Here is a 27893-nt window from a genome sequence, read left to right on the forward strand (position 1 = left end):
GTTTAAATTGGCCACCACCAAAACTCTCAAGACCACCAACTACAAAATTTTCACCAAATGTATCACTCAAAACAACCAATATATCCACTAACTTTTATTCATATATGTCAATATTTACTATTTATCTATATTTTAAAAAGAATTATAATTTTGGAATAACTTGACCACTGCCATTACTATGAGGGCCAGTAACTTCAAATTTTCACCAACATATATCACTCAATTACTTTAATATATCCCCGACTTTCACTGAGATATCTCAAAATTTACTATACATCTAAATAAAAAATTTTCAAAAATTAGGTGTAACTTGGCCACCGCAAAAAATATTACGGGCACCAACTCCACGTTTTTACCAAATATATATCTCAACACCACCAATATATCTCCCAACTTTCCTTGGGAAATCTCAATGTTTACTACATATCTATATCAACAAATTGTAAAAGTTTGGTACAACTTTGCCGCCGGCCAAATATGAAGGCCACAAACTTCCAATTTTCACCATATATACCTCTCAATACCGATAATATATCCACGGACTTTCACTGAGCTACCTCAATATTTAATATACAGGGTGTCCGAGAAGTCCTTCCCTGATTACAGAAATTGATAACTCAGGCTAGAAATAAGATAGAAATATGAAACTTGTGTTGAATTGTTTACAAACTATAAAAGTTTTTGTCTGTGTTAGGTTTGTTCTGTTTTACCAAGTCTCAATTTTTTTGTTTTAGGTTTGTACGACGTAAGTAAGAAGCCCAAGAAGCCATGCCAACCAACCAGGAGAAGGCACAGTGTGTCCTGTGGTACCATGAGACACGATCACCAACCACGGTGCAGAGACAGTTCCAGACAACATTTGGGAGGACTTCACCTGATGTCAAGAGCATTAAAGCCTGGTATGAGAAGTTCAAGAACACAGGGTCGGTTGCTGACCTTCCGAAGTCTGGGCGACCAAGAACCTCAGCAGACACGGTGGAGGCTGTGCGGCAGTCTTTTCTGAGAAGTCATAAGAAAATCGGTTCGCAGGGCCTCACGTGAATTACAGATGCCAAAAAGCTCTACCCATGACATTTTACACAAACGTTTATTGTTTCGTGCTTACAAAGTGCAACTCGTTCAGGCCTTCTTGCCCGACGACGGTACACGTCGATATGACTTTGCGGTCGAAATGCTATCACGTATTGAGGATGATAATGGTTACCTCAGACGAATTGCCTTTTCCGACGAAGCGACATTCTTTGTCAGTGGAGTAGTGAATCGCCATAATGTACGCATTTGGGGTTCAGAACCCCCCAGGGAGGTCAGGGAGTTTACCAGAGGCAGTCCAAAGGCGAATCTTTGGTGCGCGTTATTGCACGATCGAATTATCGGGCCATTCTTCTTCGCTGAGGATACCATCACATCTGCAGTGTACCTGGATATGTTGCAGCTGTATGCTGTTCCTCAACTGCTTCAGTATCGCCCCGATGTCGTTTCTCAGCAAGACGGTGCACCACCTCATTGGGGTTTGGACGTCCGTGCCTATCTCGATAGGACATTTCCTGGGCGATGGATTGGTCGTGATGGACCAACAGCTTGGCCTCCACGCTCTCCTGACATAACCCCATTAGACTTCTTTTTATGGGGTTATGTCAAGGATGAGGTCTACCGAACACGTGTACCAGATCTTGAAACCCTGCAGCAACGAATAACCACAGCCGTTGCATCGATCCCTCCAGTGATGTTGGCTAATGTGTGGATGGAAATTGAATATCGCCTAGATGTGCTACGTGCTACCAAGGGTGCTCCTGTGGAAGTGTACTGATGTGACCAAAACTTTTATAGTTTGTAAACAATTCAACACCAGTTTCATATTTCTATCTTATTTCTAGCCTGAGTTATCAATTTCTGTAATCAGGGAAGGACTTCTCGGACACCCTGTATATCTATATCAAAAATTGTTAAAATGTTTGTATAACCTGACCACCGTAAAACATATGATGGTCACAAAATTCAAATTTTCACCAAAAATTTTGTATTTACTGGTCACCGCCATTACTATGACGGATACCAACTTCAATTTTTCACCAAATATATTGCGTAATTACTCCAATGTATCCACCGACTATCATTAAATTATCTCAATATTTACTATATATCTAAATCAAAAAATATTAAACTTTTGGGTATAATTATACCACCGCTAAAACTATGAAGGTCACCAACTTGAAGGTATCACCAAATATACACCTCAACACCTCCCATATTTCCCGCAACTTTAGTTGGGAAATCTCAATATATACTACATATTTACATATCTATTAAACAAGAATATTTATTAAAATTCTTGTTTAACTTTCCCAGTGGCAAAACTATGAGGGCCACAAACTTCAAATTTTCACCAAATGTATTACTTGAAACATCCAATATAATCACTTACCTATATTGAATTTTCTCAATATTTACTATACATCTACTTTAAAAACTTCGTAAAATTTTGGAATAACTTGGCCGCCGAAAAACTATCAGGGCTACCAACTTCAAATTTTAAACAAATATATCTCTCAATTCCTCCAATGTATCCACCGATTTTCATTGAGACTTCACAAAATTTACCATACATGAAAATCAAAAAATTGTTAAAATTCTGGGGTAACATTGCCACCGCAAGAATTATGATAGCGCCAATTTCAAATCTTCACAAAATATATCGATAAGAACCACCAATATATCCACCAACTTTCACTAAGATATCTCAATATTTACTATATATCTATATCAAAAATTTGTATTTATTTTGGTTTAACCTGGCCACCGCGCTAACTATGATTGCCACAAACTTAAAATTTTAACCAAATTTAGCACTCAACTTCACCAGTATATCCAGCAACATCCGTTTGGATATGCCGATAATTAGTATATATCTATATCAAGAAATTTTTAGTATTTTGAATTAACTTGGCACGGCCATTACTATGAAGCCAAGCAAATTCAAAATTTCACCAAATATATCACTCAGACACTCCAATGTATACACTGACTTTCATTGAGATATCTGAATATTTAATATACATCTAAATCAAAAAATAACATTTTTCTTTTAACTTTGCCACCGCCAGAATTATGGAGACCACAAACTTCAAATTTTGACCATATATATATATATATATATATATATATATATATATATATATATATATATATCTGAAAACCACCAATATATGCGCCAACCTTTGATGGGAAATCTCAATATTTACTACATACCTATATCAAAAAATTCTTGAAATATTGGTAAGAATTTGCCACCAACAAAACTATGAAATGCACCAACTTCCAATTTTCACCAAATATATCACACAACATCACCAATAAATCCACCAACTTTCATTGAGTTATCTGAATGTATATATATATATATATATATATATATATATATATATATATATATATATATATATATATCAAAACGTTGTTTAAACTTCGGTTTAAATTGGCCACCGCCAAAACTCTCAAGACCACCAACTACAAATTTTCACCAAATGTATCACTCAAAACAACCAATATATCCACTAACTTTTATTCATATAAGTCAATATTTACTATATATCTATATTTTAAAAAGAATTATAATTTTGGAATAACTTGGCCACTGCCATTACTATGAGGGCCAGTAACTTCAAATATTCACCAACATATATCACTCAATTACTTTAATATATCCCCGACTTTCACTGAGATATCTCAAAATTTACTATACATCTAAATAAAAAAAATCAAAATTTAGGTGTAACTTGGCCACCGCAAAAAATATTACGGGCACCAACACCACGTTTTCACCAAATATATATCTCAACACCACCAATATATCCCCCAACTTTCCTTGGGAAATCTCAATATTTACTACACATCTATATCAACAAATTGTAAAAATTTTGGTATAACTTTGCCGCCGGCCAAATATGAAGGCCACAAACTTCCAATTTTCACCATATATACCTCTCAATACCAATAATATATCCACCGAGTTTCACTGAGTTCTCTCAATGTTTACTATATATCTATATCAAGAAATTGTTAAAAGTTTCGAATAGATAGGCCACCGCTAATAATATTAAGGCCAGCATATTCAAATTTTCACCAAATATATATCTCAACACCTCCAATATATACACCAAACTACGTTAAGATATATCAAAATCTACAACATATATATTTCAAAAAAATTAAATTTTCGCATAAATTGGCCACCGCAAAACCAATGATAATCATAAACTACTAATTTTAACCATATATACCTCTCAGTACCGATAATATATCCACGGACTTTCACTGAGCTACCTCACTATTTAATATATATCTATATCAAAAATTGTTAACTTTTTTATAACCTGACCACCTTAAAACATATGATGGTCACAAAATTCAAATTTTCACCAAATATATCAATCAACACCTTAAATATATCCACCAAATTTCATTGAGGTATTTCAATCCTAATACATCTCTTTATAAAAAGTGTTATAATTTTTGTGTAACTTTTAGTGCCACTAACTTAAAATTCGCACCAAAATATATCAATTAAAACCACCAATATATCCACCAACTTTCATTGAGATATCTCATTATTTACTATATTTCTATACAAAAAACTAATGGTTAAAATTGTGGTATAACTGGGCCACGGCTGAAACAATGAGGGTCAGCAACTTAAAAGTTTAACCAAATATATCAATCAACACCAACAATATATCCACCAACTTTCATTGACCACATCCACCAACAATATATCCACCAACTCTTTATTTACTACATATGTATTTCAGAAAATTATAAAAATTTTGGTAGCACTTGGCCACATCCAATACTATGAAAGCCATCAACGTGAAATTTTCAGCAAATATGTCATTCCAGACAGCCAATATATCCAGTAAGTTTCTTTGAGAAATCACATTATTTACTACATATCTATATCAAGACATTTTTGGTATAACTTGACAACCCTCAAAACTATGACGGCCACAAACTTCAAAGTTTCACCAACTAAATCACTACTCAACAACAATGTATCCACCATATTTCATTGAGATACCTATACAGTTACTAAATATCGATTTTAAAAAAATATTAAAAATTTTGTATAACTTGAGTACCGCCAAAACTTCGAGAGGCAGAAACTTCAATTTATAAGCAATATGTTCCACTCAACACAACCAATACATCCACTGTGTAATGTGCCTCGATGGACGCCGTTCTGGGCCGCTGGATATTAGATCCAGGACAACTATATAAAGTATTTGAGGGGTTAGAGTTGTTAGACCTATTTTCTCTATCATAAGAAATTAACTGGTTTATTATCAAATCTGTGGCTAAAGATTATGAATCTGAATAAATTTAACATTAAATTTAAATATATTAATAATACACTTACGAACTGCACTAGAAATATACCGTTTTATAGGTAATTCAATATCAGGTTCTTTTAAACGGAAAATCAGATTAAATATTGAAACAATTGAAGAAAATAGTAACAGTTATGAAATATCTGTAAGTACATTCTCCGTTCATGCAAGCCAACATGTGTTCAAGTATGCCAATAGGATACATTAACTGACACTACTTAATTAATACTATAATACATTAAATCGTGGATAACTAATAGATTTTGAATTCCTCCTTAAATTCAATAAGAATTTAGAATAATTAAATATATCTCACAATGTGATAAATTGAATAAATTACTTGTATTTAAATAGAAAAAGTATAACACTCACCATTAGACAATTTCACTATTTTGCCTCGTTTAATACCAGCCAGGAGGAGTATTTCACCATATTGCCTCTGAATTCCATCAAATAATCACACAATTAGACACCAATTACAGATTTATATAAATTATAATATTATATAACACTTGATTAACTTTATGAGAACTTTAACAGTTTTAGCCAACTCGGATATTAAATCACTTGAACTTTCAATGAATTACCGTATTCCGATTATATTTAAATATATGTTATAGAACCAGTATAATTTCGATGTGCCCAGTTCTACATTTCGTTCCGAATGGCCGCTTAAGTAACCCGCAGCTCATTCGGAACTCAGTAGTTCTAAAGTTTTCCTCTAGAGACGCTGCATATGCCGAGTGTTCGGAAGTTTAACATAACCTCTAGGATAACATGATTTCTATCTCTTTCTTTCTTTTTTTTATATGCAGAATTAAGTGTGATAAAACTTATCACACGCAACAAATATCGCCCTCCCGGCATTAAAAAGTTGAGGCAACTTTTTATTTAATTAATTTAACTATATTAAGATATTCATTTCGACCTTTAATTATGAATAGATAGTACTTGTTATTTTTAGTAGGTTAAACTTATAACTTACTTTTACACTACACTACTAACTACTAATTCTAACTAACCCATCACACTCACTAAAATTCATTACATACAAAATAAAAATTTAACGTAACTAAAAAAAATCCCTCCCCCCCAAAAAAAAATTCTAACATACCACTAACAAGCTATCAACCACTCTAAGTTAGTTAAAATTAATTAGCTATTACTAATGTTGTCTATCTATTCATAAATTTACAATATATACTCATTAGATGTTCTTAAAATACTCATTTATACCTTATATTCTAATATGAATATCTGGAGGTAACAACATTCTATTAATCTTACATATAGTTAATTTACAAAAATTTTTATTATCCATTGTACTCATCTGATATAGCACCATTATTTTCCATCAACCATTGGTACAATCTTTAGAACTATTTTTCGTATAACCTTTGGAATATTGTTTGGAATAATCTTTGGTACCATCTTTGGAATGATCTTTGGAAGCTTCCATATATCTGTTATTCTCGGTTTCCATTAAAATCTCCATGTAGGACATTGGACAATGACAATTCCTACAAACAATTCTCAATAGATAGACATAAGGACATCCAGATCTGGAATACCTTGTAAGTCTGGGTTTGCCTCAAGTACATCTGGATCCACCCTCAACGGACAAGCCATTTGCTCCATATGGGTATTAGAACTGCTTTCAATATAAGGATCAACTGCACTGGCAACACTGCAAAACCCATGAACTGGACCACTGAGATGCCCCTCTCTCTCTGATACCATTGTCTGACTGGTTGACTGTCCATCAGTGTCCGACTCACACAAGAATAGCTTGGAAGTATTTCCTACCTCTTCACTGCAAAATAAATCACCCGGACGAGTTTCTGTTTTCAAATTAGTTGGAGGGTGTTTAAAGTAAAGTTTAATGGTACATAAGCACCTTCCAAAGGGAAAAACAACTTATTGTTCACTAAGTCGATGTTCGCTTTTAGAGTTTTAAGTTCATTTATCCCAACTATGAACACTGATTCTAAGTCACTCACTAAGAAAAACTTCATTCAATAAACACGGTATCTGAACTTAATTGGAATGATCACACACTGATCTAACGTCAACTTTTGTTTATCAACCCCAACTCCTACGAATGTTTCATTAATTATCTTAATTGGGTATTTTAACTGTTTATTCCAATTAATAAAATTTGTTTGTTTATTACTGACGCCGTAGAACATGTGTCCAAACCACCTCTTATATTTTGTCCCAACACAAAAGCATCCACCAATGCTGCAGTCAAAGTTCCACAAGAATTGGCATTTTCATTTTCTATTTTATTCTTATTATCACTATCTTTAGTTTCAGGATACGGAAATCTTCTGTCTTCTATCTCTCGTTGTTGCGAATCATGGCAAAATCTATTTTCATTTCTTTTAAATAGGTGTTTTTTACCTTTATAGCTGTTCCCTCCAGAACCGCCACTGAAACCAAAGTCTCCGCGCTGTTGGTCACGCGTATTACTATCTTTCACTTTTGCATTAACTGGTATTGTTTTTGGGACCCCTTCGTGTTGTTCTAATTGTACTCTCTTACGTCCATGACTTCTACCTCCCCCATGCGATCGAATCCCGGACCCCTTCATAAGAGTCAACACTTCATCATTACTTTCACTTTTTTGTTTCTCGGACCACCCCAACCTTGACCGATTACCTGCAAAGCGTCTTTCATTATTATTTAAAGTAATGGGTAATTGTTTATTGGAGGCACTAACACCACTATGAATGCTCCGGATTTGATCTTCCGACCCCGACATGTGAGTAGTTCCCTCTAACCGGTCACTAAGATCTGCAAAGCGTCCGTCCGAGTTTAAGTTCATATTCATTTTCACTAACTGCTTATTCACTAGATATTGTTTGTGAGCCCTACAGTTAGCAACACGATGCTGTCCGCCACAAAAATAGCACTCAATTTTCTTTTTCCGAGTTTCACTCGTATCGGAGTTTCTCACCAGTGCATTATACGATTCTAAGTTCCGCTGATGATTCTCATACTCAGAAATATCTCCCATAAGATCCTACATTGATACTGGGTATCGGTACTTATAAATATCAAACCTAATTTGCGGCTGCATCCCATCCATTATTAAACTAATTAATTCACTAGAGTTATTCCCATTCACAGTACCATAACATATTTCATATGCATCGCATATATTGTTTACAAAATCTAGTAAATTTTCTCTAGGCTTCTCTAATACTCTTACATACCGATTTAAGAGTTCTCGCTTTCCTAAAGGTGTAACTAATTTAGTAAACAAATAATTAGAAATAAACCTCCAGTCATGTGACATTTCATACAAAGTAAGCAACTCTTGATTCAACCTCCCTTGCGCTTTACTTAACGCAGCCACTAAAACTGACTCGACTGGAAAAATATTTTGTTTCATTATTTTAAGTACTGCTAACATAAATTGAAATAACGTAATATCATTCTTTCCATCGGTACTGAGTATAGATTGAATTTTCTCATTAAATAAGTTACCTGTAATACTACTATTTAATTTATCTGCCCTAATATGGAAAGGCATAAAACTATTTATTATGAGATTTCTACCAGTATTTAAATTTGTAGCTTCGTATGAATTATCAACTACAAAAGGATTCTTACTTTCATTTTCTTCGTATTCCTTACTATCATCTGTAACCACCAGGTCAATAAACGGGTTGGTAACAAGACTTCCACCACTGTCGCTTTCTACAGACAAAAGCTGTTGTGAGCTATCACGCGACATACCAATTACAGCTAGCTTGCTTGTTATATCACTAGCGTTCGAACCTAAATCACGTGTTTCACTGTTTTCATCTACTGACGAGGAATGCCTTGACCTTGACTCACTTTCTGTTTCTAAATAAGAAAGATCCCACCGCAGCCTAGCATTAGGAGGAATGACTACCCCTGCATTTCCATTTTCAAAGCCATTTAGTACCAACTGCGGCTGATTTCTTTCACCCATATTTTTTAAGAAAATTACAAGGCTAAAGAAAATTATTATCCTTAAACCAAAGTAATGTCTGTTAGAACTACCTTTCTTTAGGATAAGCGTTTGACTCTTTACATTCATAAATATTAAATTATATAATTGCTATTTCCGTAATAAATATATACAGTGCGATCACAAAAGTTTTACCTTCATAACACAGCCTACTATTAAACTTTCCACCTAAATTCAGTATTTGAAAATACTAACCCCTCTATTTTAACTCCCAATTTTCTTCCTATAGAAGAATTTTTGGATTCGGAACGAAATGTTTGTAACGTGCCTCGATGGACGCCGTTCTGGGCCGCTGGATATTAGATCAAGGACAACTATATAAAGTATTTGAGGGGTTAGAGTTGTTAGACCTATTTTCTCTATCATAAGAAATTAACTGGTGTATTATCAAATCTATGGCTAGAGATTATGAATCTGAATAAATTTAACACTAAACTCAAATATATTAATAATACACTTACGAACTGCACTAGAAATATACCGTTTTATAGGTAATTCAATATCAGGTTCTTTTAAACGGAAAATCAGTATATTATCTTTTCTTATTTTATTTAGAAAAAAAATGTACTATCAAAAATGTATCGAAAATACAGATTAAATATTGAAACAATTGAAGAAAATATTAACAGTTATGAAATATCTGTAAGTACATTCTCCGTTCATACAAGCCAACATGTGTTCAAGTATGTCAATAGGATACATTAACTGACACTACTTAATTAATACTATAATACATTAAATCGTGGATAACTAATAGATTTTGAATTCCTCCTTAAATTCAATAAGAATTTAGAATAATTAAATATATCTCACAATGTGATAAATTGAATAAATTACTTGTATTTAAATAGAAAAAGTATAACACTCACCATTAGACAATTTCACTATTTTGCCTCGTTTAATACCAGCCAGGAGGAGTATTTCACCATATTGCCTCTGAATTCCATCAAATAATCACACAATTAGACACCAATTACAGATTTATATAAATTATAATATTATATAACACTTGATTAACTTTATGAGAACTTTAACAGTTTTAGCCAACTCGGATATTAAATCACTTGAACTTTCAATGAATTACCGTATTCCGATTATTTTTAAATATATGTTATAGAACCAGTATAATTTCGATGTGCCCAGTTCTACATTTCGTTCCGAATGGCCGCTTAAGTAACCCGCAGCTCATTCGAAACTCAGTAGTTCTAAAGTTTTCCTCTAGAGGCGCTGCATATGCCGAGTGTTCGGAAGTTTAACATAACCTCTAGGATAACATGATTTCTATCTCTTTCTTTCTTTTTTTATATCCAGAACTAGCAGCGTTCACCCCGCTTCGCTGCGGTCACCCCGGAACGCAATAAACGTTGTTACTTAGATAATTTTTACTTTTTCGCTTTCAAGTGATATGATAAAAACCATAGAAGATTGCATTAAATGTTAACATTATATCGCCTGTCATTTATGTTAACCCGCCCCGCTTCGCTGCGGTCACCCCGGAACGCAATAAACTTTGTTACTTAGATAATTTTTACTTTTTCGCTTTCAAGTGATTGCAGTAAATGTTAACATTATAGCGCCTGTCATTTATGTTAACCCGCCGAGTGACACGGTCATGCATATAAATACGTTTATTTTTACCTATGATGAATAACTAACAAAGGATTTGTACGTTATGGACACTTGAATGGTCAATTATCTCAAGACACTGGTAATTAAAAATTAAAGTGATATGATAAAAACCATCTAGGGTCCAAATCCTAATAACCCCCAAAAATAAAAGAAATTGGTTCAGCCGTATTAGCGTGATGAGGGAACAAAGGATTTTGTACGTTCTCTTTTATATATAAGATTAAGTGTGATAAAACTTGTCACACGCAACAACTGCCGTCCATTGAGATACTTCAATATTTACTAATATCTATATTAAAAATATATAAAATATTTGTTTTAACTTTGCCACCGGCAAAATTATGGGGACCACCAACTTCAAACCGCACAAAATATATTGCTGAGAACCACCAATATATAGAACAACTTTCACTGAGTTATTTCAATATTTAATATATATCTATATCAAACAAAGACGAACCACCAAACCGTCGAGGACATGAGGACCACCAACTTGAAATTTTCACCGAATATATCACTCCTCACCAACAATATAGGCAACAAATTTCATTGAAGTATCTCAAAATTTACTATACATCTAAAAAAATATTAAAGTTTTGGAGTAACTTTGCCACCACAAGAATTATGAGGGCAACAAACTTCAAATTTAAAAAAAAAATATATGACTACACACCAACAATGTATCCACAGTATTTCATTGATATACCTCTACCTTTACAATGCATCTATGTCAAAAAAATATTATACATTTGGTGTAACTTGACTACCGACCAAACTATAAGGTCCACAAAATTCAAATTCTCAATTTTTTTAATAAATCAACACAACCAATATATCCACCGACTTTCATTAAGATACCTCAACATTTACTAATATCAACATCAAAAATTTTGCCAAAATTACTTGGAGCACAAACATCAAATTTTCACCAGTACATATCAAAACACCACCAATATATCCGCCAACCTTCCTTGGGAAATCTCAATATCTACTAAATATATATATGACAAATGTTACAAATTTGATTTAACTTTGCCACCGGCATATCTATGTGGCCACAAACTTCAAATTTTCACCAAATATTTCACTCAACAAATCAATTAAATTACCGACTTTCATTGAGTTCTCTCAATATTTTCTATATATTAATATCAAAGGATTTTTAAAATTTTGGTGTATATTTTCCCACCGCCGAAACTCTCAAGGCCCCCAACTTCAAATTTTCACCAAATGTATAATTCAACATAACCAATATATCCACTAACGTCCATTCAAATATGTCAATATTTAATATATATCTATATCAACAAATTTTTAAAATGTTGTAATAAATTAGCAAGCGCCATTACTATGAGAGGGAGCAACTTCAAATCTTCACCAAATATTTCACTCAATTACTCCACGGTATCCATCGACTTTCATGGAGATATCTCAATATTTACTATATATCTAAAATTAAAAAATGATACTATACATTAAATTTTTGTGTTACTTGGTCACCGCAAAACGTACGAGGGCCACCAACTTCAAGTTTTCACCGAATATATATCTCAACACCGCAAATGTATCTCCTAAAGTTTAGTTGAGGAATCTCAATATTTACTATATATTTATACCAACAAATTGTAAAATTTTCGTATATCTTTGCCACCGGCAAAACTATGTGAGCCACCAATTTCAAACTTTCACCAAATATATCTCTCAACACATCCAATGTTATCAAAAACTTCCATTGAGTTGTCCTGATATTTACTATATATCTATTTTAAAAAGTTAAATTTTTTAATGACTAGGCCACCGAAAAAAAATGAGAACTACCAACTTCAAAATTTAACCGAATATGTGACTCAATTCCTCCAATGTATCCCCCGACTTTTATTGAGAAAACTCAAAATTTACCATACATATAAACCAATAAATTGTTGAAATATTGATCTAATTTTGCTCCCGCAAGACTTATGACGGCGACCAACAACAAATCTTCGCAAAATATATCACTGGGAACCATCAATATATCCACCAACTTTCACTAAGATATCTCAATATTTACTAAACATCAAAATAAAATAATATTAAAAAGTTTGGTGTAACTGGGCCACTGCAAAGACTATGACGGCCACCATCTTAAAATGTTAACCAAATCTTAACATTTTAAGTTGGTGGCAATCATAGTTTTTGCAGTGGCCCAGTCACACCAAAATTTTAATATTTTTTGATTTTGATATATCTTTACACCGCCAATATATCCCCCAACATTCGATGGAAAATCTCAATATTTACTATATATCTATTTTAAAAAGTTGTTAAAATTTTGGAATAACTTGGCCACCAAAAAAACTATGATCTCACAAATTCAAATTTTAACCAAATATTTTATTCAATTCCTCCTTTGTATCCACCGACTTTCATTGAGATTTCTAAAAATTTATTATACATCTAAATGAAAAAATTGTTAAAATTGGTAGTAACTTGGGCACCGCAAATCCTATAAGGGCGCGCCACTTCAAATCTTCATAAAATATATCGCTCAGAACCACCAATATATCGACCAACTTTCACTGAGATATCTCAATATTTAATATATATATATATATGTCAAAAAATTGTTACAATTTTGGTATAACTTGGCCACCACCATAGACAAGAGGACCACCAACTTAAAATTTCCACCGAATATATCACTCGCCACCAACAATATATCCACCAAATTTTATTGAAATATCTCAAAATATACTATACATCAAAATAAAAAAAAATGTTAAAATGTTGGTGTAACTTGGACACAGCAAGAACTATAAGGGCGATAAACTTCAAATTTGCAAACTTCAGATATATCACTACACAATTTCAATGTATCCACCATATTTCTTTCAGATACCTCTACGTTTACTATATAACTATTTTAAGAAATTATTAAATATCTGGTTTAACATGACTACCGAATAAACTATGAGGTCCACCAACTTAAAATTGTCACCAATTTGTATTACTCAAAACAACCAATGTTTCCTGTGACTTTCATTGAGATAATTCAATATGTACTAATATTTACATCAAAAAAATTTGATTTTTACTTGGCCACCGCCAAAATTATGGGAACCACCAACTTCAAATTTCCACCAAATGAATCGCTCAACATCACCAGTATATCCATCAACATCCATTCAGATACGCCAATATTATTACTATATATCGATATCAAGATTTGTTTTAAAATTTTGGAATAATGTGGTCACCGCCATTACTATGAGGACCACCAACTTCAGATTTTCACCAAATATATCACTCAGCGCGTCCAATGGAATCACCTACTTTCATTGAGTTCTCTCAATATTTAATATATATCTATTTTAAAAAGTTGTTAAAATTTTGGAATATCTTTTCCACCGAAAAAGTTATGAGGACCACCAACTTCAAATTTTAACCAAATATGTCACTTAATTCCTCCAATGCATCCCACGACTTTCATTGAGATTTCTCAAAATTTACAGTACATCTAAATGAACTTTGGGCTTATTTGGCCACCGCAAGAATTATGTGGGCGACAAACTTAAAACATTCACAAAATATATCACTGAGAACCACCAATATATCTAGCAACTTTCAGTGAAATATTTCAATATTTACTATAAATCAAAAAATTGTTACAATTTTGGTTTAACTTCGCCACCGCGAAAACTATGATAGCCACGAACTTTAAATTTTCACAAAATGTATCACTCAACACCACCAATATATCCAACAACATCCATTCAGATACGGCGATATTTACTATATACCTATATCAAGAAACTGTTAAAATTTTGGAGTAACTTTGCCACCGCCATTACTATGAGAGCCAGCAACTTCAAATTTTCACCATACATATCACCCAATTACTCCAATGTATCCATCGACTTTCATTGTGATATCTCAATATTTACTATACATCAAAATCAAAAAATGTTAAAATTTTGGTGTAACTGGGCAACTGCAAAAACTATGAGGGCCACAAACTTAAAATGTTCACCGAATATATATCTGAACACCGTCAATCGTTGGAAAATCTCAATATTTACTACATATCTATAGCAACAAATTGTTAAAAGTTTGGTATAAGTTTGCCACTGGCAAAACTATGAGGGTCACCAACTTCAAATTTTCACCGAGATTATCACTCAACACGAGTATAGTCAGCAACCTTCATTGAGTTCTCTCAATATTTACTATATATCTATTTTAAAAAGTTGTTAAAATTTTGGAATAACTTGGCCACCAAAAAAACTATGATCTCACGAACTTCAAGTTTTAAGCAAATATTTCACTCAATTCCTCCAATGCATCCACCGACTTTCATTGAGATATCTCAAAATTTACTATAGATTTAACTTAAAAAAATGTTAAAATGTTGGTCTAACTTGGCCACCGCAAGAACTATGAGAGCTACCAACTTCAAATCCTCACGAAATATACCTCTGAGCATCACCAATATATCCCCAGACTTTCACTGAAATATCTCAATATTTATTATATATCTATATCAAAAAAATGTTACCAGGTTAAAAACTAATGCATCAATACAAAAAGTAGAATGCTTAACACTCATGGCTGACGAAAAATTAGAGAGAACTTCTTCAGTTGCATTGATGAAAAATGAACTCCTTAACTACCACAGTTTTTATGACAACCATTGCTTATCATCGAGAAGTGTGTGGGTTTCTTCTTTGAAAAAAGAAAAGAAAAGTAAAATCTTTGCTGCATTGGTGCTAACGTACGGTTTTGCACTAGAAGTATCGTTATTAGAAGTAACAAAAGAGGAACTGATAATTTCAAACAGCAAACTGTGAGTGTGTTCATAAGTCTTGTTTCTTTTTTCCTAAAACTGTATGATGGAAACACCAGATTGAATTTGGGAATAGAATGCAATTCGTGTATTCATCCGTGTATTCAAAATCTGAAAATAAAAGAATGTGTGTGATCGCCACCAAAGTTCTAAAATAAAAAGAAATACTTACCCTCGCTGGATTCGATGCAACAACCTTTAGATCACTGGCCGAGCGCCTTGACTACTGAACCGCAATCACTACACATTAAAAGATTTGTCCTTAGTGTGTTCACATTAGTTTTCTTTTCCTCCGGTTAAAGTTCTATGTTTTTTTTTTTGTTTGTTTCGAAAGTTCTATTCTATTTCTTTTATGATGATGTAAGTCAATAATCTTCGGATAGTTTCTATTAATAACTTGAGTTGTTCTTAAACCTTTAGTTCACAATTTGGTTTTTATCCGCACCTAACTACAGTTATGACTGATTTCATTCTCTTACTCTGTATTTGGTTTCAAAACAGTCCCCATTACCTTGTCAAGGACTTATATACGCCACAAAACAAACAATTGTTCGACTTAGTATTGAAGTACATGGATCACGTGATCTGCTCCAAATTCAAATGACCGAATTGTTGCCTTCTATTTGTGGCTGTTTTTCTAACAAGCATTAGGAAAAATGACTCATAAGATAGCTGAGGAGGAGGTTAGAACCTAAGACACTTAATGATTTTCTCACTGTTCAATTACGTTATCTACTCACCCAGCGAAATACAGAGAAACTTCTGTAACAAACACAATATATCGGAATAGTTGTAATACTTATTTTGTATTAACGTTAAGTGCTAAGTATGAAGATTTGTTCTGTTTTGTGTGTGTTTACAGATTGTTGTCTAAACTGCAACATTAAAATGAAGGTAGATAACTATTTTATTCATATTTGCTACTTGAATAACTTTGTTAAACATGCTTAAATTACGAAGTTGATGCGTATTGTATAGACTCATTCTTCATAACATAGATTCTAGGAAGGCTTAAACAATGCAGACCTGCGACAAAAATCGTTTTGACATAGTATTGTATTATTTCACACACAAGATGCTTCTTTTAGATTACAGCGTAATTAATTTAGTACTTACCAATATACACGGGTTTCTATGGTAGAAAAGAAATATTGTATCACACTCAAGATTTCTTAAAAAGCGTTGTCCTAAACGAGACGTGGCTACTTAAGCCTTCGTTCGGAATCCAAACTTTTCTGTTTATTTATTTATTTATTTATTTATTTATTTTTGTAAATCAAAAATTTATTCGCGTTCTTTCTCCCTCCGATCATTCTTTTATGACGTAACTTTCAAGTTAGAAGACTTCTTCAGTAGTGAAAGAATAATCGAGGTGTTATAGGCACTGGGTTAGAAATCCAAGGGTCATGGGTTCATGTCTACTCAAAGACAACTTAATACTTTTAATTTTTTCTTGCGGGGTGTATGATGACTTCCCTTTGCTCAAAGTTTTCCATCTAGAGATGAGATGCAAGAATCATGCACATGTTAACCAAAAGACAGAAAGGGTGGAGAGATCTCCAATTGAAATATTATCGTAAACAATCGTCGATATTCATATTTGATAATATTTTAGTTTATTCTTCTTGTGTTTTTAACGAAATTTTTGTTCTCAATCAATAGAATGTAGCAAGAGATATTGAATGATATATTACGGCGTAATACAAGAGAGAACTCGCATTCTTCTGATATCGTATATGCTTCTAATAAATACTTGATTCTATAATAAATTAGACATTAAATTACACAAACTGATATTATGAGTACACATAATATGAATATTTGTCATATTTGATAAATATGATATATTTTCTACTGGTGTGCAATACGACTTTAGTGTTTATTTTTCTTTTCTCTTTGATTTTCCTAACACACTGGAAACCAGTAATGTAACTCCAGGAAATGTTCTTGTTAGGTTTAATGTGTAAATGAAAAATAATAATAATAATAATAATAATAATAATAATAATAATAATAGTAGTAGAGGTATTAAAACTGGTAACTAAGTAAAGAGAAGGTAAGATTGAAAAGAATAATGTAAAACATTCAGATATATAAAAAATGCTGTAGCCTGTGCAGTGAAATGAATGTTTTACAAATATTGATTTTTCTTGGCATAAATAAAGGGTTTATCTAAGGTTATGTAAGGTTAAATAAAATTTTTGGTTAAGTCTCTCATGATATCAATCGTACTGTAAATACTAAACTGTGTATTCAAACCGATTTTTCATTCGTCGTAGAGGTATGGATATTTTTCTATTTTTGAAGTTTGCCACACTGACATGTTTCGAACAAACTAGTGCACTTGTAAAACGCCTTATGTATTTCTCAACTAGAGAACCTTAAGAAAATTGTTGGTTGTCTAGAGTTGCAGGATATGAAAATTGGTAGTGTGAATGTATTTTTGCTCGTGTGTATACAAGCATATCGAATGTAAAGTTGTTATTATAATTACAAGTAAAGAAACATGATAATATATGTCAAAAGAACTCGCATCTAAATACCATAGAGAACTTCGTTATGCCCCTTTAGATCTAAAAATTAATCATGTCAGATTTCAACTTCCCAAGTCAATCTGAATCACAACTTTGTTTTATAATGTATCAGTCAATTCATGTATGTTTATATAGTTAAGAAGTTTCAATTCTCCGTACCAACTAGTTCTAGTCACCTAGCGTTCAAATTACAATGATTATTCTATATATTGGACACTTTCCATCCTAATATTAGTGAAATATTTAGTACAATTTCTCTAAGTTTAATATTGTTAGAGATAGACAATGCACCTTATTTGCTAGCTTAGAAGTGGATTTGAAAGAAACTTAGTTGGATAGCAGGTATCGTCGCGTTATAAACTTAGTCTTTTCCAAATATGATAGCACTAAATTTCATAATATTTTCTCCACTCTCCTCATCAGTAGCATATTAAGACGTAAAAGCTTTCATTAGGAGATTCCACTCTCATTTGGTTCTCTTCTACTCTATTTCAATTTAACCTATATGAAGACATATGTGAATTGCTGAAAATATTAGTGAAAAGGTTTGGAAGGTAATCAATATTACAAAGTATAGTTCAATATCTACGTATGTTAATCTCAAAGATTATTTTTCGTCTATTTAAGTAGATTTTGCTGAACTATGTATTCATGTGGATAGAGTAACATATAATTATAAATTTGATGATAGACTTTGTGAAACAATCTGTGTAATTTGCCCTTAATATATGTACGAAACTATCGTATATAAGTATTTTTCTTTATAAAGTATTTTAAATTTATCCACGTGAAATTTATTGTGATAACTAATACATATATTGATAAAATTATAATAAGGTTCACTGACTAAAACATCAAATACAATAAAAGCATTACCATGTTCATAAAATGTAGGTGATATTCTTCCACCATAGTATATAAATTGTACTTTCTGCCTGTTTGTTGAATCTAAAAATGAAGAATATACATCTCAACGCATTTCATTTTCAGTTTTTCCTGTCAACAAACCAAATAAAAACATTACTTTACTTAATATATTATTTTTTAAACAAATACAACATTGATTCAGTTCTATTGTTAACATGAAGTTGTATCATTTAATAAATGAAAATGTTTTTTTCCTTGATTATAATTCATACTTGATTATATACTAGTTGCAGTGGCAAATTATTCTTGTAGACCAAAGGTTAATATAATTTCATTGTGATATTTAATGTTTACAATATTGAGTAAGCTGACTTAAACTATGGAGTTTAAAAAGAAAATTCTGGAATTTGTTGTTCAGTGCACAATTATTTCAATGTAGTCTCTTTAGAGAAATGCATATGATGTTAAAATGTAAACAGGGAAATTATTAGAAGCTGAAATCGATAATAAGTGGTCTTGTTTGAGAAGGTTCTAACTGCATTATATGACTTATTTTGAGAAAAACACGTTTGAAGCTTTATTAGGTTACAGTTGTTTTACTTCTAATCATTATTTGCTTTTACACAATGATTTACTGCCTACAAGGTATACATTTAAGTATTTGATGTTGGAAGTAGAACTTTACTTTCTGTGCTATTGGCAATCAGTAACATGAATTGAGAATCCTGACAAACCAAAATGACGAAAAAAATCAGGAATGACTGAGGACGATGAAGATGTAAATGCAATTGAGTATATTAACTATTTACGTTTTAATTACGTGACGTATGTGTCGAACACCACTTAGAAATTTAACAGTGCAGTATAATAGGCCTATTACCTATTTTCCACGATGATGAATAGTTTAAGAGACTCATTAATGTCTTTTTTCTTTAATTCTGAAAACTCCACACAATCCTGCAATTGTTTTATTTTGATATCAAGATCACTCAATCTAATACTGAAACGTGACACTTTGGCCTGATGTCTGAGAGTTTCTAAAAAGTGATGTTTACTGCATAATGAGCCTAGAACTGTCATGGCATGATTTCTACAATACGTTAGTGAATTCTTGAGTAAGTGTCAAGTTAACTACTGGAGTGAATCAAATGCTTTCTTTATTTATAAGTTTTGGTGTCGTTCCAAAGTTTAAAAAAGTTACTTGGTCTCTTCTAATAACAGTATGAGGTGTGACGGTTTATTCTCTTCAATATTCTTACAAGACCCAATGAGGAGTAAAAGTCCATCTTTTTCATCGATTTTTCAATTGCATTGTGTACGCGATCTACTTCTTGAACACAGGAATGCTCATGGAAAGATAATTGAAGGGGTGGATTCCAAAAGAACCTATGTCGTTTTTGTAAATTTTGAGGTATTGGTTATATTAAGTTCCCTTTCAGCATCTCCGTATAATGAACAGGGTTCGCTACTTTTTTTCTTATATTTTCGGACTAAGATCGCTGCAACGAGAACTGAAATTAGATAACTAAGTATTGGTATACTAGTTGTATGACACATTAATATGACTATATAACAGGCAGCACTGAAAATAGTGGAATAAAAATAGCATTATTTATTCTCATGGTAAGTTAATAGAATAAGTCTTACCTTTTTATTATTTCTTTAATGTAAGGTAAGAGACAGAAAGTACACACATAAATTATAAAAAAGAGAAATACTTTCCTATGATGTCTATGTGTTCATTATATTTACTCCATGTAGTATTCCTCTTATCATCCCAATCTTAAAGTTACGTGTACTGAATGGCAAACAAGCAGCTTCCTGCAGAAAAGATGACTAATATAATGAATTTGCGTTACGTAGAAAGGGCTTAATAGATTGTAATTAATAAATGGTCCACGAAAAGAAACACAGCCACATACGATAACGGGATTATACATGTTGCTCATGGCAGTAATTTTTACTTTTACGCAAAATAACTCATTACTGCGGCGACAAGGCTGTATCATCCCGTTATACTATCTGACCGTTAGAGATATCAGCAAATTGTATAACGATGCGACCTGGATGCTAACAAAATCTCTCTAACTTCATCGTCTCAAGCTGCAGTTAGAAATTTGTCAACCTGCATATTATATTAGAGTCTGAAGCAGTTAGAACCTTCTCAAATTAAGGCCACAAATAATGATGATGTAAATATTGACATAGTACTGTTTATTACTTACAAGCCACTAACAAGAAACAATATTTCTAGAAGAAATTTTATAATAAGATTTAGACTTTTGGAAAGTGATTAATCCCTTTGCGAGCAGTTTCCCTTTGGAAATACTTTACAGAATGTTAGTATTATATATATACAAAAAAGAGAGAAATCAAATCGCAACATTAAGCTTGAATAAATAATTAAACATAAAACAAAAGTCTAAATCTACTATTGTATCGCAATTTAGTTTACTGTTGCAAGATTATCATACTTCATAAGTGCAGTACAAGACATTTCTACTTATTTATTTCTTCTTCAAAGTTTGGTACCATAACTTGGCAACCATTTTGACAGATAGTAGAAGCAATGTTATTTGACACAGATTCATCACAAGTTTGGGAGAGATAAGAACTAGCCTTGTGAAATTAGTACTAACAAAGTCAATACATTTTTCCTAACGATAGTTACGTTAAACACTCATCACTGGGACAATTATTGATGACTGTAACTTCATGGACGAAATAAAAAGAGCTTTAAAAATAGAGCAATACAAAGTAGAACATTTGCCAGGCAATAATCCATAGTAACAGTAAGATTTTCGTTTCATCAAATATTGATAAGTCGGGAAATAGATCTGAATTAATAAGGAGAAGATTGGCATGACTAAACAGTTGCGAAACAATATATATGGCGTTCACATGTCAGTTTATCGCAAACTGTCATCGTTGATGTATCTTGAAATTCGTTAAATTGCAGTTTTGATATTAAACGAGAGCAAGCGGTGCGCACAAAAATCAAATATAATATAAAATTGAAAGCTGTCGAAAAGAGTCATGTAGGTTTTAGTCGGGGAGCCAGGGGTCCTCCATGTGCACCCCCCCCTGATCCTATGAGATCATACTTTTATAAATCTTCATAGTCTAAAGAAAATTTATAGCTATGTTCCCAAGAAAACAAACTGGCTCTACACCTAAAGAATTGCCCTTATTTAGTAGAACCTATGTACACCTGCAAGCAAAATAAAGAAAATAGTTAACCTTCATTTTGATGGATTTATTCCCCCCTTAAATATCGCATCGTCATAAATGATACATCATTTAAAAGCTTATGGAACAAAGATTCCAACGGGGTAATGCTTTCACCTTTTGTGCTTCACTCCTAGAAGAAGAAGACGAAAAAACCTGAAAATTTTTGAAAAATTCTGAAAATTCTAAGATTCTTGGGCAGTTGGCAACCCTTGCACTTGCTGCACGTCAACGAAATAATTTCTGCGTATGCTCTAGATAGATATGTCAAACATATGCAACAATCATAGAGATCAGCAAAATACAACGAGAAAAAAAATCAGAACCTCAAATTTCTTTCGGGCCATTTTTATTAGACTTACAAAACATCTCCTATTACCCCTCAATATTATCCCCCTTCTATTAGAACTACGCACATGAATCTTCGTTATTACGTTTGATATCCTTCAATAACAATTCTGATTTAAAAAATAGTTACTTTGCCCAATTGGGGGGGGGTATAGCCTTTAGATTGCAATTAGAATGGTACGCTATTAGTATCGAAGAGAATTTTTTTTTTTTTTTTTACAATTTCTGGCGTTACCAACCCTTACAGTGCATGTTAGTTTAATTATTTTTATAGGAGTAAGATGCAACGTACCTGTATATGCTGCCGAAGGAGATAAAACGAAATCTTCACTGTACAAATAGACAAATCAAATTAGGGGCACTTCTGCAGTTATTCAGCAAACGCAATCACTTTCACAATCACTATCACTTTCATAACTGAAAAGGTTTCTCAGTGCAAAAAGTGTATTCAGCAACGGGTCAATTAAACAGGCCTTTGAGGGCAGTAACATGGAAAAGTCAACGTTTGCTTCCATTGAAAGGATGAGATCTTTGTCTTGGCATTTGTTTTTTACTAGGAGCAGCCTAAGTTAATCAATTGAGGAACATTTTCTAGATCCATAAAGAGCGCATGTAAATTCGTCTAGGAGTGAAACTAATTTGTCATCTACAGTTTATGATGCTCCAAGTTTTTGGAAAGCTGCAAGATAAGCTTGGTACTTCTGAGAGAGCAGCATTTTTAAAGGTTTGATCTTTCCTTTTCCTTTGAAGGCACTTGTTGAATCACACCCTGTAAAGGCATGAAGCCCCAGTAAAGCAGAACACTTCTCAGCACCATAATCCTCTGACAGTTTACTAACATTAAGTAACCTTTTCTTGTTACCACATCCTGATTGAAACAATATTTTGCATCTGATGTTACTTGCATGAACAAGCAATATCCAAAAAAAATGTCACTATCAGGACTTTTAACTCTCACTTCGTCGTAACCCATTTCAGCAGCATAGTGCAATAGATAATGACTCTCGTATCTGTTTCTTCTTGGTTTGATGTCAGTTCTGGTATCAATACGGCTTCTTTGGAAACAGAGAGATTGAAAGCTTCACCATTCATTACTGAAGTAAAATTGCGAGTTCCTATGAAATCCTTTACTTCTTTCTCTGTTGACCAAATATCATTCAGAACATTTACTAACTGTTGCTTATTTTCTTCATTTTTCAAAAACAATTTCCAGTCTTTAGGTTTCTTGGATTTCGGGCCTGATACAATCAACTTTTCTGCTTCTCCTCTTTGTTTTCTTTCCAAAGCTTTTACTGATATCTTGCTGTACATATCAGTACTGAAGATGATATCACCTTGTTTAGAAGTCATATGGAAAATCTTCAAAGCTATGTCCTTGAAAGTTGGTGGAATTTCTCTCAAAATGTAAAAGTATGCATTACCATCTTCGACAGTCAACATTTTTGGATCAGGGGAAAAAGCCTCATCACAAACATGTTTTGCAAAGTACAAAAACGACTTGGCATTGTTAGTCTTGGCAAGAAATCCATTAGTGGTACCGATGCTGTACGGTATTGGTGACAAAGAATATGTCATAAGCTGTTTCAAATCTATCTTCATGTCTTTTTCTTGTGCCTTCACTAGTAGCTGAGATACAATATTTCCTTGATGTCTATACTCTATAACTTTGTTTGTACTTGTTGCCACCTTGACACTAATTTGCATGACTGTCATAGTTTTCAAGTTCAGTTTTTGATGCTCTCAAAAAATTTCTTATTGTTTTTCAGTCGCTCTTCCACAAAAGTATCTCTGGCACCTTTCCCTAGCTGTTCAGCTTGAAGAATATCTTCCTCAATATTTGGAGACACAGAAACACCTGAAGATATTACATATAACCGATCTTCTTTAATGTCAAAGGGATTCATGTAACCTTCAAAAGCTTCTATTACTCGCAATACTTTCTTGTACCCTCTTTCAGTTGCTGATCTTCCTAAGTCTCGATGAATATTTCCTTTTCTACTTTTGATACCAGCCATATGCAAAGTTGCTCCTAACATTTCCGAACGCATATGTGTTGTCAGTATCCATCTTTGGTATGCACCATAGTTCCTTGTGATTCCGGTCAACCCTACCCCACTACGTCCAGCACCTACTCTTGACTTTGCATGCTTCATGAATGTTTCTTCCATGGTTTTATCTACATCTGTTCTATACCCTGGAACCATACTCCTCGCAACACTGAAAGCACCCATTTTTAACAGTTCCTTTGCACCTGGGTGAGTATGTTCAATGTTAGCTATCATAACTGAAAACATTGTAGTATATCGTGCATAGTTTTGAGCGGAGTAGCCAAAGAACAAAGGTGACATTAAATGTAAACACTCTGCATACAGATAAAAGTCATTTTTCTTAACAGCTTCATGAAGTTGCAAAATCAGCCACACATGATCCATAAATGACACCCAAAACTGAGCTGTTTTACCAAGTGAACCCTTTTTAACTTCTTGTCTGAAATCTTGATATTCTTTACAAAAGTGAGCAACTTTTTCATTCTGCATGATCAAATTAAAGCTGTCATGATTGGGTTCTAATATTGCTTGCTTATAATCTTTCAAATTTTCCAACATATTCAAATAACCTTTTTTATTAAACTGAGAGGTTTTGAGAAGCATTCTTTCCAAAGCTTCAAGAACTATTTCCTCACTTCTGTATCTTTGATACATTCAATTCTGATGTCATCTTCCTCTACTTCCTGCAGCATTATTCCATGAGCTGTATGAACAGAGCCAGCACCTGTCAATTCATTCACATGTTGGTCAAAATTATCAAACTCAGAATGAAAAAGAAATTTACCACTTGGCCTCATTACAATAGCATCAGATACAACAGAAGATTTGTTCAAAACCTCATTAGACATTGCAGTCTCTGCCTCTAAACTAAACCAATACGATTCACAATGACCCAGTTTGTTGAGGAGAGTTATTAGTTCCTTGCTTCGAAATAAATGTCTAAGACTCAGGCAGAGTAACGCATGCTTTGGCATCTTCCATTGTCCATTGGTTGTGGCCCGGCAGATGTCTTGGCCTATTGAAGAAATAAGTTTCTTGGTTTTATCATTTTGCTGTTCCTCTCTGTTGAACATGACAATGGACAGAAAATTTTCCAAATTCTTCCGAAATTTGACATCTTGGTCAAGTTCTTTTGCTGTTAGTAGCCACTTAAGGTCTCCTTCCGCTCTGAATGTTTTAATGATAGAATCATGAAGATTTCTGGACGCATTCTCAATTGTATTCTCTGATCCTAATTGAAAAACCATTTGGACTGCGGTATCAGTATCAAGGGACTTACTGTAAACAAGGACAGCTTGAAAACACTTGCTCTGAGTAAATGAGATGTGTTGGCTGATTTCATGTTTCAATAATTTTGCCTTTAGTTTTTCAGATCTATGATTTGTATTCCGACAATTTGACTTTTCTAATTCTGCAATGTACAAACCATTCAAATCTTTAAGTTTCATAATCAATTTGAGTTGTATGACTTTCATTCTAACCTCTTCAAGAACTACTTCAAAAGCATTTTTGTGTGCTTCCTCCATCTGCATTTCTATCAGCTTTTGTTCTTCATTACAGTAAGACTTCCTACATGATGGATGAAATCTGGCTTCAACTGCAAATAAATCAACATATCTGATTCTCCTTAAAAGCTTTTCATCACCTTTCGCTTCAGCACATATTAGAACAATGTTTCCACCACCATACTCGAAGAGAGATGTTTTTTAACTTGTTCTGGCTTTATTCTTATAAATGCGTTTAGGTTCAACTACATTACAGAAAATGCAATCAGGCTGGAAGAGGATTCGATCTTTAGACTGTGATCGTCGTGACGTTGAGTGACTCTTCTCATCTTGGACTGAGGAGGTAGATGTTTCAGCTTTAAGTCGATCAAGGTTTTTGGTCAATTTTTGATAACACTCCCTGTGATAACCATCTCTTTCTTGCACAGTATCTGGAATTTGGGAACAGATCTCATCAAGTCTTTCTGTTGGTGACGTTTGTAACTGTCTTTTTCTTTTCACTTCCAGTAACTTATCAATCCGTTCTTGCGCATTGGGTAATTTCTAAATATGAGTGAAATGTCCACCTTTACACGGTAACGGGGGTTAAGGGGTCACTAGGTCGTCAACCTGTCATATTCAGACCTTCAAACGCCTCATACAGGGCGATCTTCAGTACTATCGGGTGTCCAGCTGTTATCCTGCTTTCTATTCCACCAACGACTATAATTTTTGGATACTGTTAATATAAATATATAATGTACACATTAGTGTAATTTTGTTTGCGTAAGATAATAGCAAGTATTTGCGTAAGATAATAGCAAGTGACATAATTGTCGTTAATATTTGAAAGTAGACTGCAACAAACCAATCTTTGGGAGTTGTGCAATTCATTTCCTCCTAACAATCACGACTGTTTCTTTATTTAAAAAGCAACATTGCCACAATACAAATCCGACCACAACCCCGGCATGAACAAAAATATGTCAACTTCACTTGACACTAGGTGTCATCATTGTCCCTTTGAATATATTGTCTATCAACGCACCACTTCTCATTTGTATTACATTCACTCATGTTACGTCCGGCCATATTACTTTTTTTGGGTTTATTTTCGCCATCAGTCTCAAATATTTGACGTGCCGCAACAATATTACTTCTTTCCATAATAACTTTTATTCCAGAGAATTTCTTCCACCTAAAACAAATTTGCCTCAACACAACACTCAAGCTTGTTTTCCTTTAATCGAAAACCCCTGCTTTTTTCAAGGACGTGATAAGCTTACGGTGACTCAGAAATCCTTTCCCTATGTAATATTGATATATGTGCTACATTATTGTATCATGCTGAAAACAACCTAGACACATTTAATGTCTGGAATACATAAAACTGCCGTAGGGGAATTCAGTTCTTAAGGACATCTTTTTTATGTACTTAACACTGTACTTTTTCACGCGCAAAGCGTCCTCCACTCTGTCTACCACACTTGTAGGAAGAAAAGGACCGCCATTTTCACGCTTTTTCTCTAACTACTTACATAGTCTGTAT

General features: G+C 33.2%; 1 long non-coding RNA gene across 1 annotated transcript in view; it reads right to left on the reverse strand.

Annotated features, from left to right (window-relative positions):
* Positions 1–27893, reverse strand: part of LOC145682901 (uncharacterized) — a 955736-nt gene that overhangs the window by 654753 nt on the left and 273090 nt on the right. The window contains exon 2 of the long non-coding RNA XR_014130957.1: positions 19246–19365. This is a non-coding gene — a long non-coding RNA (uncharacterized LOC145682901). The remainder of the gene's footprint in view (positions 1–19245; positions 19366–27893) is intronic.

This window comes from Thermobia domestica, chromosome 4 (assembly GCF_964235325.1).
Source record: "Thermobia domestica chromosome 4, izTheDome1.hap1.1, whole genome shotgun sequence".
Lineage (NCBI taxonomy): Eukaryota > Metazoa > Arthropoda > Insecta > Zygentoma > Lepismatidae > Thermobia > Thermobia domestica.